Source organism: Pantherophis guttatus, chromosome 4 (assembly GCF_059756535.1).
Source record: "Pantherophis guttatus breed Tessera chromosome 4, ASM5975653v1, whole genome shotgun sequence".
Classification (NCBI taxonomy): domain Eukaryota; kingdom Metazoa; phylum Chordata; class Lepidosauria; order Squamata; family Colubridae; genus Pantherophis; species Pantherophis guttatus.
Genome location: NC_142066.1, coordinates 108,578,636 through 108,597,764, shown reverse-complemented (window position 1 = coordinate 108,597,764; position 19,129 = coordinate 108,578,636). Strand labels below are relative to the sequence as shown.

Here is a 19,129-nt window from a genome sequence, read left to right as displayed (position 1 = left end):
GCGAATCACCAACGTTGACCTTGATGAATTCCGTGAAAGATTTTTTGATACTCTTCCGCAGCTCCTTTTCGATCTCACCCACTTTCAGGACGATGGGCCCCCACACTGAGTACTCCACTGCCTTGATCTGTTGGTTCATAGATTCCAACATGGGGCCTTCTCTTTCAGCTGCAGCGCAGGGGCCTCGGCTACAGCACTGCTCCAACCAGCCAGCCCAAGCTGGGCTCGCCACTCTGTCCCTACTGGCGGCTGGGCGATGCTGCATGGGGCATTGAGCGTGTTCTGTCCCCAACCCCACGCACACACACCAACAGACGTTCAGGAGTTAAAGACCAAACCAGCCGGCAAAATCCTTTTCCTTATGATAACGGAACTTGGCAACAACCTAGTGGCTGCCTGCCAAGAGTTTATTATTTACAAAGAGGAGAGATAACTTCTCCCACTTCTGATACATCAAAGGAAAGCAGCTCAATAATTACGGAATTAATAAAGTCCAGAGATATTCCAGCAAAGTCTTAAAACAAAAGTCCGGCAATGCAGAATGGCGTGGAAGCTTTCAGCTTTGTTCGTCACAAGGTTTGACTGGCCACCACGCTCCCTTTTATATCCTGTGGGGTGTGGTCCAGTGACTCAGCCTAATCTCGGGCATGCCCTTTCTTCTGTTGCACGCGCTTATCTCTGCGACGCTGGCGTGGGTTCAGCCAAGACTCATTACCCTCATCACTGTCCATCTGTGGCTGCGTGGACGTGCTTGGCCCCGGCCCTATCTCTTGCCCTTCGGCGGACACCGAAGGCATTGCCAGAGAGGAGGGTCCTGGAGAGGGAGGCCTTGCCAACTCCTCCCCTTCACTCTCGGAGTCCTCTCCTGACGATGACCCAGGCTCCGGTAACGGAGCCACAACAGAGTGGCTGTCAATCGCGTGGCTCTTTGCCAGTGGCCAGCCAAGCAAGGAAGTGCACAGCCTCGGCTCTGTGCTCAGGGAAGTGAGGGAGAGTGGCATAATAGCAGCTTCCCTGCTCAACCCCGACAAGTGATGTATGGTGCCTGCACCAGCATCCTGAGAGAAGCAGAGAAGATTGCCGCTTGCAAGCATACAAGCAGAGGTAGCAAGTATATGCCGCACTGTGGGAAAAATGAGAGGCCCTGTAGTCTCGCAGTGGTATTCATCTCCGATTCTCAGCCGTGGGAGTCTGCACTGTCTGACAGACATTTCTGTCATAATGTGGCCATCATAAAAATACAGAACACAGTAACCTTTCCCACTGAAGCAGTACCAGTGGTGGGTTGCTACCGGTTTGCCTTAGTTCGGGCAAACCGGTAGCAGCGGTAGTGGGAGGCTCTGCCAACCCATCCAGGCATCGTCAAATACGATCTGCGCATGCCCAGAAGCTTCTGCGCATGCGCAGACAGGGTGCGCATGCAAGCGAAGCAAGCGCACATGCGCGAGCAAACTGGTAGCAAAGGTAAGTAAAACCCACCCCTGAGCAGTACCTATTTATCTACTTGCATTTGCTTGCTTTTGAACTGCTAGGTTGGCAGGAGCTGGGGCAAGTAATGGAAGCTCATCCCATCCTGCAATGTTCAGGTCTCGAACCCAAGCTGTCAGCTTTTCAGCTAATAAGCTCAGCGTCTTAATCACCAAGCCAAGGTACTGCCTCACAGTCTATAATAATTATTATTAAATTTTCAAAGAAAAGGGAACTGGTTTAGGATCTAGGATTTCATGATATTTGTAATGGTAATGATGGGTCTATTACAACTATGGACTGTGTTCAAATGTATCAGAGATGGCAGCACTAAATTTTATAGTGCAATCTAGGTCATGTTTTAATGTATCACCTAGTTATCATGTCTGTGAACAGTGAACAAATATTGGAGAGTTTTGGCTTACCATGATGAAAAATATTTCTGTTGTATGAAAACATATTGTATCAATGTTCTCAAGTCTTACCTTATCCAAATTATGGAAATCCTAACATTGGTATATTTCCAAACTCACAATTATTAGAATATATCAGCTGTTTTTAATCCTACTCTCTATAGCCTTACATGGTTTTCAGAAAATACTACAGCTGCTGCACATTTAAAAATTTGCCTCCCTTTTCCTTTAGCTGTCACAACTACTGGAAGAGATATAAAACCTGGAATAGTATATATATCAAGCAGGTTCTTTACCATTGAATTGCATTCATTTTCCTTTGCAAGCAAAATGTCAATGAGTTTTTGTAATAACCCTAAATAGGGCCTTGTGGCTCAGCAGACTGATACCATTCTGATTAACACCAGCTGTCTGCAATTACTGTAAGTTCGAATCTCACCAGGCTCAAGGTTGACTCAGCCTTCCATCCTTTCTCAGGTAGGTAAATTGAGGACCCAGTTTGTGGGGGCAATAAGCTGACTTTGTATAAATATACAAAGTATGAAGGCTATTGCTTAACGCATTGTAAACCGCCCTGAGTCTCCGGAGAAGGGCGGCATATAAATCAAATTTTTTAAAAAAATGTCCATAAAGAATTTGGCTTTTAGAAATGATATTCATTGATTTTTGTACTTTTTGTACATCCATGCATAGCATTTGTTTACTTATTTACACTATCTGGTTGTTGTTGTTTTGCTTGTTTGAGGACTTGTCTCTGAGCAATTAATATTGCACATGTAACTGAAAATAGAAATATCGGCAAAAACTGTGGTATATGCCACTTCACTGTTCTAAAAATTATGTAGCAGGGGTATGTTTTCATGATAGTGGCAGAAAGTAAACATACCAGTAATTGTTTGCAAAGAAATAAAAATCAGAAAATGAGGGAATTTGCTATAAATCAGCTACTATGAAAACAATTATTAGTGCTTTATTGTATTCTAAATCATTAGGTTCCTATTTTCATGTTATAGACCAGGTTAATTTGGTTAATACTTGGATAATACATTTTACTAAGAATCTAAGTATATTCTTTATAGTGATATATATGAAATATTTATATGGAATGCCAGTTGTTAAACATTGTCCTTGGGTTACTTTGCAGTAGAAATGGGTGTTTTTTTTTTATATTACAATTGTCTTCTTATATCTTTCCTGGAAAATGTTTATTTGACAGATGAAGAATAGCTTTTTTAGTAATTCAAAAGAGCTGTCTGCTGACCGCACATTTTAAAACACTGTATCAACTATCATCCAGATTTGTTTTTGAACCACACCTTTAACTTATCAAAAGCTCAAAGTGGTACACAATAGATAGAATACCATAAAAAAGAATAACATGCATACTTTGCATGGAGAAAACATAATTCAGTCAGCCTTGATCAAAATTTGGTTAAATAGTATAATTTTTCAACAATCATCTAAAAGCACATAAAAAGGCAATCAAACTAAATTCAAATAATTCTGAAAAGGAAATTCCTCAATCAGGACACAGAGAGGGATTTGTTTCAAGTCTCCAATCTCACCTTCCTAAGAAATGGAATAATAATAAAATGTTTCTTGAGTAGCTTTCATACAAAAATCAGTATATGTCATGAAACAGTGTTTTTTTCAGTAGCCACAATAATTTTCCTGTTTTAATTTTTGTAAGTGAAATGCAGATATATAGTGTATTTGTCAAATTCTGATTCTTTATTGTCACTTGTGCTATACTATTTTAAAATAGCTTCTATATTCCTTATTTGCTTGCTCACCTAGAACAGGGTTAGCAGAATGAGGTGTAATATGCCAATTATTTTGGTCTATCTCAGATAAAACAACATATTTTAAAATAGAACACATAGAATTTGGTTGTATGGAATATTCATGTATTGATACACAAATTAACACAAGTTTACAATATTACTAAACCCCAACATATTTAAATTATTTTTAGATTTTCAGATGTATAAATCCAGTAATAGTATTATGTATAAACTTGCAACAATAAATTGTCTGCAAACTGTCATACATTAGTACATATATTTATACATAACTAGTTTAGTTGTATATGAAGCAAGCAATTTAGCAATATAAACTCCCGAACAAATCTTATATAGTCCAAAGAAAAAGACTAAATTCTCCTTTGAGACAAGCTCAGTGACAGGTGAGTGCGTAGAATGGACTTTTGCCTTTCTTGCCAACAATATGGAAATGGTTTGTCTTTTTCTTTTTCCAGGATGCTTTTCTATCCTTCACCAATAGTCCTAAGATTTTCTGAAGTCTTATTATCCAAATGTAATTGGTAGGGATTAGCCAAAGGTTCCCTCCCTCTGTCTCAAATATACATGCATAAAAAATTCTGCATAATGCCAGCTTCCATTGTCCACTTGATTAATAACTCTAATTGAAAACAAACCTGAAGATTGTTTTTGAATAAATGTGTGGATGTGATACACTTATACATTTGTACATAACTGCATAGAAATTGCACTCCAGAAAAACAATAGGTAAAATGAAAAATCCAGTGGCAATTGAATTAGTAGCTGTTAGTTAAAATGACTTCTCAGAAAAGGAGGCACTCCATTTATAGACTTAAATCATCCTCTTTCTGCATTTGCTGCACAAATAATTCTCAGACCTCATTTTCTCGGAAACACAAAACCACACACACACATACACACACACTTCCAGTAGATATAACAAAAGAAAAGAATGAGCAGAATAGCAAGAGGGAAGGGAGAAGAGGTAAGTGCAGAGAGGAAGAAAGGAAGGGAACAGAAATGGAGGAACAAAAGTGAAGGTGAGGAGAAAGGATAATTAGAGGAGAAAGGGAAAAAGGAAAGTATTTGCCTTCCATATGTAAACGAGAAGTATCTGTAGTGAGCCGGGAGATGGGCAGAAGCCATTGCCATTTCTTTTGCCTTCTTTCAAAGAACTCCAGAAAAATGAAGTCCATTTGGATTAAAAGAAGCTCACTATATGGATTCCATCTGCATTCTTCTGATTGACTGACAATGAAGCAAAATCAGCTTCTTTTATAAGATAGACTGTGTATGCAGCCAGAATATAGGAATAGTTGCTGCTATAGTATTTTTTTTTTTTTTTTGCAAGTCTTCCTGCTTGTAATATCTTGAGCTCTCTCCTTTATAAGTATGGAGCTGTCCAGCCCTAGCAGTAATGAATAGGAAGAAAAAGAGTGGCAGGCAAAATAGTTATTTAATCATTCCTCATTGGGGTTGTGAAAAGAAAACAAGGCTGAATTTGTTTGAAAGCAGAATGGTAACCAACAGGTAGTTGTTACCTTCTTCACTGAATAACCAACAAACCCCTTACCTTTTCCATTACAATATGCTGTATCTCGTTTTGCTGCCTAATTACTTGGAATAGTCTATTAAAGAATGAAATCCCCCCCCCGAGATTTGCTCTCAATATGAACTTCACATATACACTCAAATATGGATTGCTGCATAGTCCTAATAAAGACCATCAAAAAGTTCTTTCAGTGCCCTAGCTTGCAATTTATCTGGTCCTGGAGTTTTAATTAATTCAAAGTAAATAGGCATTTCATAAGCAGGTTTCTATTAATCCGAAAGTTTAATCCTGCCATTTAATCTTGTTCCTCACTATTTCCTGGCATGATGTGCATTGTATTCTTAGGCAATATGCTTGACCACATTCTATCAGATAAAGGATTTTCAGCATCTAAATAACTAATCATTTGTATTCAATAGGATATCCTTTAGGTATGTTGATTTATATGATCTAAAATATACATGAAAATTAATTCTCATATAGCCAAAAATAAACATCCTGGTACAATATCGAGCCATTACGTGGATAAAAAAACAGGTGAAAATTATATCTCTCACACACACCAAATTATTTGTTATGCAGAATGACCAGGAGAAAATGATGTAATAAAATTTAAAATTGTAATATTTAATAGCTTTTAAAACTTACTACTTAATACTTATTGAAGTACTAAAGTTCTAATCTAGCTATCAGAAGTTCCTTAATTCTTGTTTACTTGCCTCATTGTTTCGAGTCCAGCCTGATACAAAAAATGTGACAGCACTTGTATTAAATTAAATAGGTTCCAAAAACCTATTTCTGCCTAGAATGAAAAATTGAGTGATGTAGGGAATGACGGATACGGATGAACATAATCATTAAACCTGAATAATTTCCTCTGCTGTTTTTACAGCTAGAGGAAAACAGATAGAAATTTAATGAGAACTTTTCTTGTTACAGATTTTCTTGCTTTCTTATTAAGCCAAAAGAACATGCACAATTCTTTCCAAAATATAGATACTTTCTTCACAAACAATGCTCATGGTAAAATTGAACAAATTTATTCCCATTGTGTTGATGAAATACTGCCATTACTTTAAAAAATACAAATTTAGTAATAAAAAGTTATATTCTATAAGATGTAGATATAAGATCAGTCCAATTTCAATTAATTGTGAGCTGCCCAGAGTTGCTTAAGATGGGTAACCTATAACTCTTTTAAATGAATAAATTTCTTTTTAAGAATCACAGTGTTGGAAGGACTGTTTGTTATTAATGCTTAAAAGCTAAGATATTAAATTATAATATTTTTAAAAATATGGTCATGGATCTTGTATTCCACATCACGTAATTTCTGAAGACTTTGTTCAGCTTCATATGCTATGATCAACACACACTTGTGTTGCTCTTTCAAGTCAATCTTAGTTTTTGAGATGTGTCCTGGATAGACATTCAAAAAATATATTATCCCAGTTATTTGATAGAATTGGCCTGATGGAATTATATGTAATCTACACAAACACACTGTTTTTCCATAATCTGAACTATTCAATAGCATAATTAAAAATTCAGCATATCCTCAATCGACTCTCAGTATGGAGACCAATATGAGTCAGATCGGACTTGGTATCAGTGATTTCTGTTGGCAGCATGGAAGCTTCTGACCTAATATGGCTTCCATATTAGGCCGGAAGCTTCCATGCTTCCAACAGTCTTTTCCTACTGATAAGGTATAGGGACTTAACTTGGATATCCACATCAATTTTAGGAGATTGAACAAACTACAGATTATATGACACAGAATAGAACATTTTAGTGACTACCATTTCCCAGATTTCCTGAAGCATGAGTAAATAGTGAAATGATTTTATATGTTTTATATTAAACATATGTGGTGGACACACTGGAGAATTTACATGTACAGTCAATCAAAAGGTACATTTCATACTTTCTTTGTATTTAATTGAATTTAATTGTAAATTAATTGAATTTAAATTACATTCTTGTCTTTTGGATGATTCTTGATCTGAGTTCAAAAACCTGTGAAAGAATTATGTTATCTTTTTTCTTTAAATTCCCAGAAGCCCTATTAGGCTTAGGCCTGCTGTCCATTTCAACTAAGTGACAAGATTTAACAGATTAACAGAGTTGGAAGGGATCTTGCAGGTCATCGAGTCCAACTCCCTGCCCTAGGAGGAGACCCTACATCTACCTCTACCTAGGATTGAACTCACAACCTCCTGATTGTGAGGCAAGAGCTCCAGGTCTAGGTGAATGGAATGCCTTTCATCTTTGTATATGAGCAGAAAATATATGTTCATGAAAAAAAATGGGAATCGTAGAATTCTTTGCTCAGTCCAAAATGATTGTTTGGGCAGAATTTTAAAGCACAAAAACATTTTAAAAGCAGATGCAACAACAAAGTTTAATCTCCTTTATCTCCATCTTGTGGTGAAAAGAAGTATTTTTTTTTTATACAGAGGCAGGAAACAAAACTGAAATGTATCTTTTCCCGCCCAGAGATAATTATTCTTTTGAAAAAAGAAGACTGAATAGTTAAAAGGTCTATATTTGCCACATAACTTAAATTTGCTTCTTGACAAAGACGCCTTTTTGTTATGGGTGATGGGATGTGAGGAAATAGAGTCTGTAATATGATGTATTTGAGAACAATTACCCCAATGGGTCTGTTTAACCTACTAAAAAGGAGGATATGAAGGGAATGTATATACTGTGTATCATCTGGAAATTGTCAGAAAAGCAAATGAAGTAAACTAGGAACATTTCCAAGACAAGCTGTAGTGAGTTTTCAGCTGACTGAATTTTCAGCTCAAAATGAAATGAGATTCTTGGAATCATATATCACCCAATATTTTATATCATACTTGCCACCTTGTGGTAGAGCATTGAGGTGCCAAATCCCTTATATTTTTAAGATATAGCTGGGTATAATTTGTGAGAGATTTTTTGAAAACAGGTGCAATTGTTTGAATTCTCAGAAAAATCTTCAAAATTTACTTTGATAAAGTTAAAGTAAGATCCTGGCCAAAGGGAGTCAAGAAAAACAGTTGTCCATGTCCATAGTACGGTAGAGTTGTTAGGACCAGACTTTCACTCTCCTCTTTTGTCACAGAAGGCTATGAAAAAACAACCATGATCTGGATGATTGAGTAGCTCCATAGACATATACATTATTTTTCTCTTCTATCTGCAATCACAGCAAATCTATCTGGAGCACATGAGAAAGGACTTTGTTCTAGTGGCTCAAAATAACCCAGGAAGGAATGCCTTGTGTCCTAGGAAGGACATTCGCATATACAAGGACATTGAGGGAGCACCTAAATTATGAAAGATCTACAATAATGACTCCTTAATTAAAATATCGATGAGCTCAAAAAAAAATGCCAGTGCTTGCTAGTAATCTTGTAACATTTTGTATATGTACAAAAGAACCTACTCAGTTTTCTTCTCATTGTGTTGTTTGAATATACAAAAGATTTTACATATATATTTTAATTGATTCTGGAATCCTGTGGATGGTCTATGACAGTGATGACTAACCTTTTTGCCATTGTGTGCCAAAATCCGGGGGAGCGCAGGAGGGTCGTGCATGCACGTGCCCTCACCCATAATTCGATGTGCCCCACTCCCCGCACATGCGCTCGCGACCCCCCGCGCAACTCTTGCTATTGGCACAGTGGGTCCAGTAGGCCCGTTTTTCACTCTCCCTAGGCTCCAGAGCCTTTCTAGGAGTCTGGGGAGGGTGAATACGGCCTTCCTCACCCCTCCCCAGAAGACTCGTACAGACCAATATCATTAATAAATCAAGATGCAAAAAATTTTTCAACTATTTTAGCAAGAAGAATGAATAATTTTATAAGTAATTATATAAGGGAAGATCAATGTGGATTTGTAATGGGCCGTCAAATGCATAATTTGGTTGGAAGAGTGTTAAATGTAATTCACGAGATCAAAAATCTTAAGCTTAAAGCGGGGATATTAGCGTTAGATATTTTTAAGGCCTTCAATTGTGTGAGCTGGCAAGCATTAAAGATGGTAATAGACAGAATGGGGTTTGGAAATAAATTTAAAGGTATAATAGATCAATTATATTCTTGGAACTCTGCCTTAGTGGTAGTGAATGATGGAGTTACAGACAAGATACAACTCGCCAGAGGAACAAGGCAAGGGTGCCCACTCTCACCTGTCCTATTTGTATTGGTTATGGAACTATTGGCCAATGCGTTTTTCACTCTCCCTAGGCTCCAGAGCCTTTCTAGGAGTCTGGGGAGGGCGAGGACTTCCTCACCCCTCCCCAGAAGCCCTCCAGAGGCCGGAAACATCCCATTTGTAGACTTCAGTTGGGATGGAAGGCCCATTTTTAGCTCTCCCCAGGCTCCAGAGGCTTTCTAGGAGCCTGGGGAGGGCGAAAACGGCCTTCCCCACCCCCTGGAAGCCCTCTGGAGGCCGGAAATGACCCATTTGCCAACTTCTGGTTCCTTCCTAGCTGGCTTCCAACCAGAAAAGTCAATGGGAAAAGCTGGATTTGCTTAACAACCATATGGCTTACTTAATAACTGCAAATATTCACTTAACAACTGTGGCAAAAAAAGTTGCAAAATCAGATGGGACTATTTTAAAAACCGCCTTGCTTACTAATGGTAATTGTGGTCCCAATTGTGGTCATAAGTGAGGACTGCCTGAAATTGCAAGTCACTTGGTGTTTCAAAGACACAACTTTTGACATGATGTATTTTAAAGGCAGCCTGGGATTTTTTTCCCCCCTCCTTGTCAGACCACTTTAGCTCCAGTGAAATAACTGAATTATATGTCCTTAAATCATGTCTTGAAATGGGACAACCTGCAACATACTCAGTTTTCTCATTGTGTGGTTTGAACTCGCTTTTATCTGATGCTGTAGTATATTGCTATCACAAGACATCTCCCCTCTAGTAAGATTTTAATCTGTCTCCTATCCTCTTAAAACATTACATACTTTGTCAACATGTTTTTCCAAACTTTGAAGGGGTATGTTAAGATAAATGTATTCAATTTGCTATAGGGGTCTTACTAAGAAAGGTTCATTATTTAGTACGCAATTATTAGCACAGACTGGGACATACTATTGTGAATGCAAATACATGATCAGATATATGAAAAATTAATGCCATATGTCAGTGTTTTGCTGGCTTCATAATTACTTCTATCTACTTTGCCATATTTAGATTGATCTTGCTTTACTATATGTTCCTGATCAAATTAGAATAATTCTTTAATCAGCTCTGTTATGCATGCCATAGTGGGCCAGGCTAGGAAAGCCATTCCTGGCACACTGATGATGTGTATATTTTATTTGTTGCTATAATTTAAAAGTAAAATAAGAAATATTGATTTCTACTTGACTGGAGACCTGATTTAGTTTGAATATCAGTCTGATCTTAATCAGGTGAGAATTAATTGAGTTGGAGGTATTAGATATTCAGTGATGTTAACTGAACCATGATCTATCTACAGAGAAGCTGCCTTTTGTACTGTGTCAGAAATAACAAATAGCTTTTGCACTAAAATGTGGAACAGTCTTTTCAATGTTTGCTGTACTTTCAATTTGCATCGTTACATATATCCATAAGCATATTATTTTTAAATATATAATACTCAAAGCAACATAATTATTACAATGTATTAAAACATCTTTTTAAAAATGAACATGTTTATTGGGTTTTTTTTATAATTCAACATCTTCTATATGTCTTTCCAATCAGATGATTCAAATAACCAACATATTGCACAATACCTAAATATTTTTCAGTGCCTGTGACTCTATTGAATGGTAGCTTTAAAAATGTGAATATATGTGACTGAGAAAAAAAGAGAGATATACCTGTAATAGTTGCTGGGCTGGAAATAGGAGATCTAGTTTCTACTACTCTTAAGCACAGAAACTGGCTAGTTGACTTTGGTCAGCCCTACCTTTTCAGCCCTAGAATGGGAAGTCAAGAAGTATCAATCTGCCAAACCATATTGGATCAGTGTGGTATATTACAATCCATAACTTTCAGTGATGAGACTTCCATCCTGCAATGGATTGATTCAGGCTGATAATAATATTATTTACACACACACACACACCATGTCGCAGTGGGAGAATATAACTTTAAGCTTGTTCTGGTTCATGGTAGATGTTTTCCTATTTTAAGAGTGTGATAGCAATATCATAAGTGTTGAAGAAAATATAAATGGTGAGATAACACCTCCATAGGACTAGTTCTTAAATAGTAAAATTGTAAACCCTTTATATAAACTGCACAGCACCTTCTAAGATTTTTGTCAGTGATGCTTTGATTATAGGTAGTGGTTGGATTTTATTTAATGTATAAGAATACATATATACAATGATATTCTGGAGTGTGTCACATGTTCAACATTTAGTTTTAATGTATATCTTATTTTGAACTTTGATAAGCTTGAAATGTAAAAATAGATATTGGAAAATTAATCCCTTCATGGAATTTATTTTAACTGAATTGATTGTTGAATGATAAATTGTAAGACATAATTAAAACTATAATGTCTATTTGTGTCATGCCATAGATTGATTAATTCTATAAATTGCACACAGGAAAACCAATTTATTTGGCTTGTTTTAAAAATATTTTTACGCTATTTTAAAAATATAAAAAGGATAGACAACATCTCAGCATCAAAGAACTGAACTTTGAGAGAGGGGAAATGACCTTGATTTACAGAGGGTGAGATAGTGACATGATGATGTTGGCAAATGAAAAGAATTTGGTTTCGTAAGGTTCTGGTTTTATGGTTCAGTGTTGTTCTTTTCTTAAAGCCTACTTGATGGCTTTCACATGTATATTATTTTTCTCCCTTCCAGTTTTTCTCAATCCAGTTTAACATATACCCAAGATAGATATCCATCTGCATTTGAGTACTTCCATATCTATTTGGACATCAAGAAACTATGTGCCAGTCATGTCTATCTATTTGTGATCTAAGGTTTGAAAATAACTGTCATCCAATCAGTTTTTGTCTGGCCAGTAAGTAAATACAAAGCATGTCAGCCAACTAGTACTCCTATAGATTCAATGTGGTCAGTAGCTTCATTCAGTTAACTTCTGATTCTAGAATCTGTTTCCCTTCACAGAATAAAATAATTTACCAGCATTATTGCGCCTCAGTTCCCCCAGCACCTGGATGAAATGTCATATCTGGATCCATTCCAGTCGGGCTTCAGGCCCGGGTACAGCACGGAAATGGCATTGGTCGCATTGGTAGATGATCTCTGGAGGGCTCGGGACAGGGGTTGCTCCTCTGTCCTGGTCCTGTTAGATCTCTCAGCGGCTTTTGATACCATCGACCATGGTATCATGCTGCACCGGTTGGAAGAGTTAGGGGTGGGAGGCACTGTGTTGCAGTGGTTCTCCTCCTTTCTCTCTGACCAGTAGCAGTCTGTGTTGACAGGGGGGCAGAGGTCGACCCCAAGGCCCCTCATATGCGGGGTGCCGCAAGGGTCGGTCCTCTCGCCCCTCCTGTTCAACATTTATGTGAAGCCGCTGGGCGAGATCATCCGTGGTTTTGGGGTGAAGTACCACCAGTACGCTGATGACACCCAGCTGTACATCTCCACCCCAGACCACCCCAACGATGCCCTTGAAGTGATGTCCCGGTGCCTGGAGGCCGTGCGGATCTGGATGGGGAGAAACAGGCTCAGGCTCAACCCATCCAAGACCGAGTGGCTGTGGTTTCCGATGTCCCGATATAGTCAGTTGATGCCATCGCTGACTATTGGGGGCGAATCGCTGGCCTCCACGGAGAGGGCTCGCAACTTGGGCGTCCTCCTGGATTCGCGGCTGTCTTTAGAAGAGCACTTGACGGCCGTGACCGGGAGGATTTTTCATCAGGTTCGCCTGATCCGCCAGTTGCGTCCCTTTCTGGATCGGGACTCGTTACGCAGAGTCACTCATGCCCTCGTCACCTCCCGCCTGGACTATTGTAATGCTCTCTACATGGGGCTCCCCTTGAGGAGCACCCGGAGGCTCCAACTGGCGCAGAGTGCGGCCGCGCGGGTGGTAATGGGAGCGACATGGCATTCCCATGTAACACCCCTCCTGCGCGAGCTGCACTGGCTCCCGGTGGTCTTCCGGGTGCGCTTCAAGGTTTTGGTTACCACCTTTAAAGCGCTCCATGGCTCAGGACCTGGGTACTTGCAGGACCGCAACTACCACCAATAGCCTCCCACCGACCGGTACGCTCCCACAGAGAGGGGCTCCTCCGGGTGCCGTCGGCCAAACAATGCCGATTGGCAGCCCCCAGGGGGAGAGCCTTCTCTGTGGGGGCACCTACTATCTGGAACGAGCTCCCCCCGGAGATACGGAGGATCCCGGATCTGCGCACCTTCCGCCGCGCCTTAAAGACCTTTTTATTTCACCAGGCGGGCCTGGCCTAATTTTCTCCCTCTTTTATAAAAGATTTTTAAATTTTTAATATTTTTTAGTATTTTATGTATTCAAATTTTAAAATTGGTTTTAAATTGATTGGGGTTTAATTTGTTTGGGCTAAAACTATTTAATTTGATTTTAATTCCACTTTTAAATTTTGTATGTATGTATTTTATTGTTTGGCTGTGCACCGCCCTGAGTCCTTCGGGAGTAGGGCGGTATAGAAATCAAATAAAATAAATAAATAAATAAAATAAATTTTCCCTTTCCTTTTTATATGATACCAGATTATTGCAAAGTTGATGGAGATAATAGTAGGAAATTATTCTGAAATAGTTTTGCTGCTAAGTACAATATAAATGCCTTATCCTAAGTAATTTATGATTAATATTAGATTCCCTCTTTTAAAATGCTTACCATGTAAGCTTATTTTAATATAAGGCATAAATTGGATAATTCAGTATAAGAAGAAACAGTGGTGTGTGCTGGATTTTATAGAAACATTCTTCCTATTCCCCTGCCAACTATATCAAAACCAGGCGAGTTATGCTAAATTGAATCTGTAGCTACTATGTTCCTGAATTGGATGTTGAACTCACATATGCATATTCTTCTCATTTGATTCAGTCCCCAAATGAATGAAAAGGATTTTTGGGCAATAGGTCGCTATCTGGAATAAAAAGTTAAATGATCTAAAAGTACTGTCATGGTCTAATCCAGAAAAGTAAGTTTGGATCTGATTGTGTGATCTTATTTGAATTATATATACAGATAGTCCTCAGTTTATATACATTTGTTCAGTGAACATTCAAAATTGCAGGAGTTTTGGCCATTGCAGCATCCCCTTGGTCAAATGATTGTGATGCTTGAGTGCCTGGATCACAATTATGTCACAATAAATGGTGGACATGTGATCACCATTGTCCTCCTGCCAGCTTCCTGAAAGCAGAGTCAAAGGAGAAACTGCCAGGGAAGGTTGCAAGTCACTCCAGTAAGTTGATCCCATTACTTTTTTCCCTCAAAGAGTCCTGGAATGTCATACTTCACAATATCACCTTCAGCAGCCTCCTGCCTTTGTGCAGCCTTGGCTTCCCCTTCTAACATGCTGTCTCCACTAGCCCTCCCCAGATCTCTAACAAGCCATGTGCAGTACCCATCAACACACCCATGTAGGTATGTAGCTTCTACCTATGACTCCTTGCTTGGGATTCCTATCTCTTTCCATTTAATGACCCACACAATCCTGAATTTGCAACAGCAACTGGGACCAGGATTGCCATCATTGTGATTTGAACATGTGGTATTGCATTTTACAATTACATTCTTTACAACAGTCCAAGTCTCAATAGCTATTGTAACTCAAGAACTACCTTATTAAAAACTGGGGTAGCATAGGGCAACTAAGTGTTTATGCTAAATATTATATGGAGTGAATGTTGAAATATGACCTGCAGGCTTTTTTAGAAACTAATATTGGCATAAGAGAAAGAAAAATTGTAATTTCAAAATACAAGAGATTTAATATTTTATATCCCAAGTTACCAATGTGCAATGGCTAATTGAGAAACATCTAGAATGGAAATGTTTTCCTTAAATATATAGTAAAATATTAGAGCTTTTTAATTTGTTGAATATTTGAAAAGTATTTTTTAAAATATATGGCCAGCATATGGATGGATGGATGGATGGATGGATGGATGGATGGATGGACGGATGGAGGGATGGAGTCAGTCAGTCAGTCAGTCAGTCTGTCTGTCCATCCAGGTGGTTGGTTGGATGGATGGATGGATGGATGGACGGACGGACGGACGGACGGACGGACAGACAGACAGACACGGTAGTTAGATAGGTACGGTAGATAGATAGATGTAATACATTAAATAAATGTAGGTAATCCCTATTTAGGGACAGACTCATTTAGCAACTGTTCACAGTTACTGTACAACAGTGATGAAAAAGTAATTTTGTAACCAACCCTCACATTTTTAATATTTGCAGATCAGAAAAGCAAAAGAAAGCTGAAGTAAAAGTGGAAGCACAGTCATGATTTCACTGAGCAGTTGCTTCATTTAATGACTGGGTTGTCAGTCTCAGTTGTAATCACTAAATGAGGACTACTTGTAATTTCAAGAAACTGTTAATGCAGTTCACAGAATTATAAATTAAAGCCAAATATGTTTACTGCCTGATCCAATTTGAAAGAAATATATTAATTAAAAGAATGCAATCTGAATGTCTTGGAATTTTCATGTGGGTTTTTTTTTCTTTATTCCCATTACTATTACTGTCATTACTAGTACTATACTTATGAATGTACTTTTGTAGTGAGAAATGTAATTGCTTTTAAAAAAAAATAGCCCCCGACTTTTGAATAGTGACTTAAAGCTATATAGCAATATAGCCCCATAGACCTATTTTTCTCATCTGCATACAGTAATTCTTAACCACAGTAAATTGATTTTATTATCTTTTGCTACAAGTCAAGTGATTATTAATTTTTAAGCAGGCTCAAATAAATTAACAATGGATTTTGGGATGGCTTGTTTTTCCTTCTCTTTGAGTCTGAGACTGGAAGTTCCTCGCTTAACATTCCGATCATTCAGTCTGATTGTTAGATGTCTACTGTCTTGCAATTATTACTTTGATTTTTACATTATGGAGAACACTGTGAAAATATTAAACATATTATTTTTCTGTAGGCTGTCTTTCTAAAGTTTGCTTTTATTAGTACAGCTAGTTTTTTACCATCCTCAGGGCAACATCTAAATATAGAAATAAATACAAAAGGAAACCAGAGGGGAGAAAGAGTCTGTTTTCTGCAAGTTAGGTTTTGTGAGAATTGAGTCTTTTTTAATAAGGTTGGGCAGAGATCCAGATTCAAATGATGACATGTGATTTGGACATAGTACTTGTTGGGAACACCTTGAAGCAGCTATATCTTTTTCTGGGCTTGCACAGCTGCCACAAGTACTGAGAAAGGAAGTGCTTGGCTTCAGGGTTCTTCACAGGTGCTGCATGCACACCCAAGCATGTGTCAACTCACATTTTGCCCTTCAAATCCATATGTCAGCATTTCCCTTTTTAAAAATTAACCGAGAAGCTGTTCTGAATGTTCTGGGGGCAGATATCCAGGGTGGGGAAAGAAGATTTCTTGAATAATCAAAACTGTTTAATAAAAATGAGCACTGCCATGTTTTTCAAATTCCTTGACAGCTTTTAGTAAACATTTGAAAATGAATGGTCTGAATTATAGTCTCTTCTTCTAGCAGAGAGAGTGATGCAAAGATTGAGGTTACAGAAGCCCAGAGTAATTATATGGTGTTAAATATCCCTTGGTGGGATTCTAATATTCTTGAGCCTGCTTCCCTTCTTTTCATTTTTATTTAGCATTAACAACATAAAACTTTGTAGCTGGAAGCATTTTTATCACATTGTGATCATTTTTCCTGTGGCCCATCCACCGCAATCTGCACTGGGTCTTTTTGGGGCTATGCTCCCTCTGTAGTCAGTTCAGTCTTTGTTCACTAAGCTATCACAGCTTTAATCAACTGAAGCTGGTGACTTAACAAGTGAGAGAGACCTCCCATTGTCTCAGGCTCTTATTTTATTTTGCTTGGATGTGCACACATGTGTTTTTGCTTCACAGCTTTCAGGATGAATGATTACAAAAGGAAGAAAAACTGTTATCAGGGCTATTGCGCTACTTAAACAAGTACCAATGGGAAGCAGAAATCCAATTGCTCTCTGGACCAAATGTTAAGCTTGGGAATGCCAACATTTTTTTCCTGCTAATTATAGGCAGCATGTTCATTTGAAATGATGAAAACATCTGCGTTTGTGATCCACTAAAAAACTCTTTGTTCTTTTTTACCCAGAATGTGCTTGGATAGCTCCAAACGAGTTGAGCTATATATTTTTAAGAGGTTATAGAAGATGGGATATGCCTGGCTTTAAAACTATTAGATACCATGTGTCCAAGGTGTATCTCCTCAAAATAGATTTTAATATCATAGATTTTTTTAACAAAATGTAAATTTGTAGTTCCATCTTTTGTACATAAAATAAGATTGTTGTTGAAGAATATTATTAATCATTAATAATTGATGTATTAACAGAATTTGAATATATATTTAAAGAGATTAAAGCAGCCATATCTGTTAAAACCACATGGTTGGGGGAGGTGATTATGTTTGTATACATGTAAGTGAGGTTTCTGAGCTTGATTGTTTATATTTTAGTGCTTTGCCCTGTCAGTGTTGATGGGAGTGTTGTCTTCTGTTTTACCCACATCAACCACCCCACAAGTTAATTTGGGCCCACAAGATTGTATTTACTTTGTGGTACCCCGTGAGTCTCCATAGCTGGGTGTAGATTAGAACCTGGGTCATCCTGATATAATTTCAGTATTGCTGAATTCTAAGTCCCATTAGTTTTACCAACTATAAGCAAGGAAGGCAGTTCTAGTAATATTATGAGGTATTATTATTATGAAGAATAAAGGGGGTTGTTCCTTAAAATGTGTGCAGTGCGTAGTTCTATTGCTATTAGCCTTGGTTCTGTGAAATAAGCACTAGTATTAAGGAACCTAAATCAATTAATCTAACCAATTAAATGTATTACCCGTAATTGTAAAGTGATTCAGGTTTTTTTTTTAATATGAATACAGTTTTTTTTTTATTGCAAAAGTTTTACAATTACATTTTCACCCCTTTTTCCCCCCCCAACACCCACCCCAAACTTCCCAACCTCCCTAACCCTCCCCTCCCCCCCGGACTTCCACACAATATAGTCATATCAAGTAAAGAAACCCCCTTAATATAAAACTTGTATAAAACTTGAACCCCTCCCTCCCCCTTATAATTTTTTTTTTCCTTTTCATTACATTAAAATATTTCTAATACATTATTTTCAAATGAAGGCTATTTGGTACTTCCTAGTTTGATATTTGTTCTGGATATATTCTATCCACTTTTTCCATTCCCATTCATAAGTCTCTTGTGAACAGTCTTTTAAGTATGCTGAAATCTTCGCCATCTCTGCAAAACTGGCCATCTTCAAAGTCCATTCCTCAATAGTGGGCAAAGCTTCATTTTTCCAGTATTTATCTATCAACAATCTTGCTGCTGTTATCATATACAATATCAGTTTTGTTTCACCCAATGTAAAGCCCTTAACTATACCCAATAAAAACAGTTGTGGAGAAAATTGAATTTTTTTCTTCAAAACATTCTGCATGACCCACCAAATTTTTATCCAAAAAGCCTTAACTTTCCTACAGGTCCACCAAACATGATAATATGTGGCATCTAAACAATCACATCTCTAACATTTTGGCTGAACATTAGGGTACATACACGACAACTTTTTGGGATCTAAATGCCATCTATAAAACATTTTATAGAAATTTTCCCTCAAATTCTGAGACTGTGTAAATTTAACATTCTGAACCCAGATTTTTTCCCATGTTTCCAACATCACTGATTCTTC

General features: G+C 37.8%; 1 protein-coding gene and 1 long non-coding RNA gene across 11 annotated transcripts in view; both read left to right on the top strand.

The window, feature by feature from the left end:
- Positions 1–19,129, top strand: part of CMC1 (C-X9-C motif containing 1) — a 148,459-nt gene that overhangs the window by 61,984 nt on the left and 67,346 nt on the right. Inside the window, exons 1-2 of one of the 10 annotated variants that reach the window (XR_004588877.3) lie at positions 14,180–14,633; positions 15,641–15,879. The exons of 8 other annotated variants lie outside the window; for them this stretch is intronic. The gene's annotated coding sequence lies outside the window, so the exon portion shown is untranslated. Of the gene's footprint in view, positions 1–14,179; positions 14,634–15,640; positions 15,880–19,129 lie in introns of those variants that run through there. One more of the 10 variants, XR_015733958.1, reaches the window with a different exon arrangement.
- Positions 1,118–10,898, top strand: LOC132710169 (uncharacterized). Its single transcript, XR_009620942.2, has 2 exons — positions 1,118–1,649; positions 7,274–10,898. It is a non-coding gene; the product is annotated as an uncharacterized LOC132710169 (long non-coding RNA).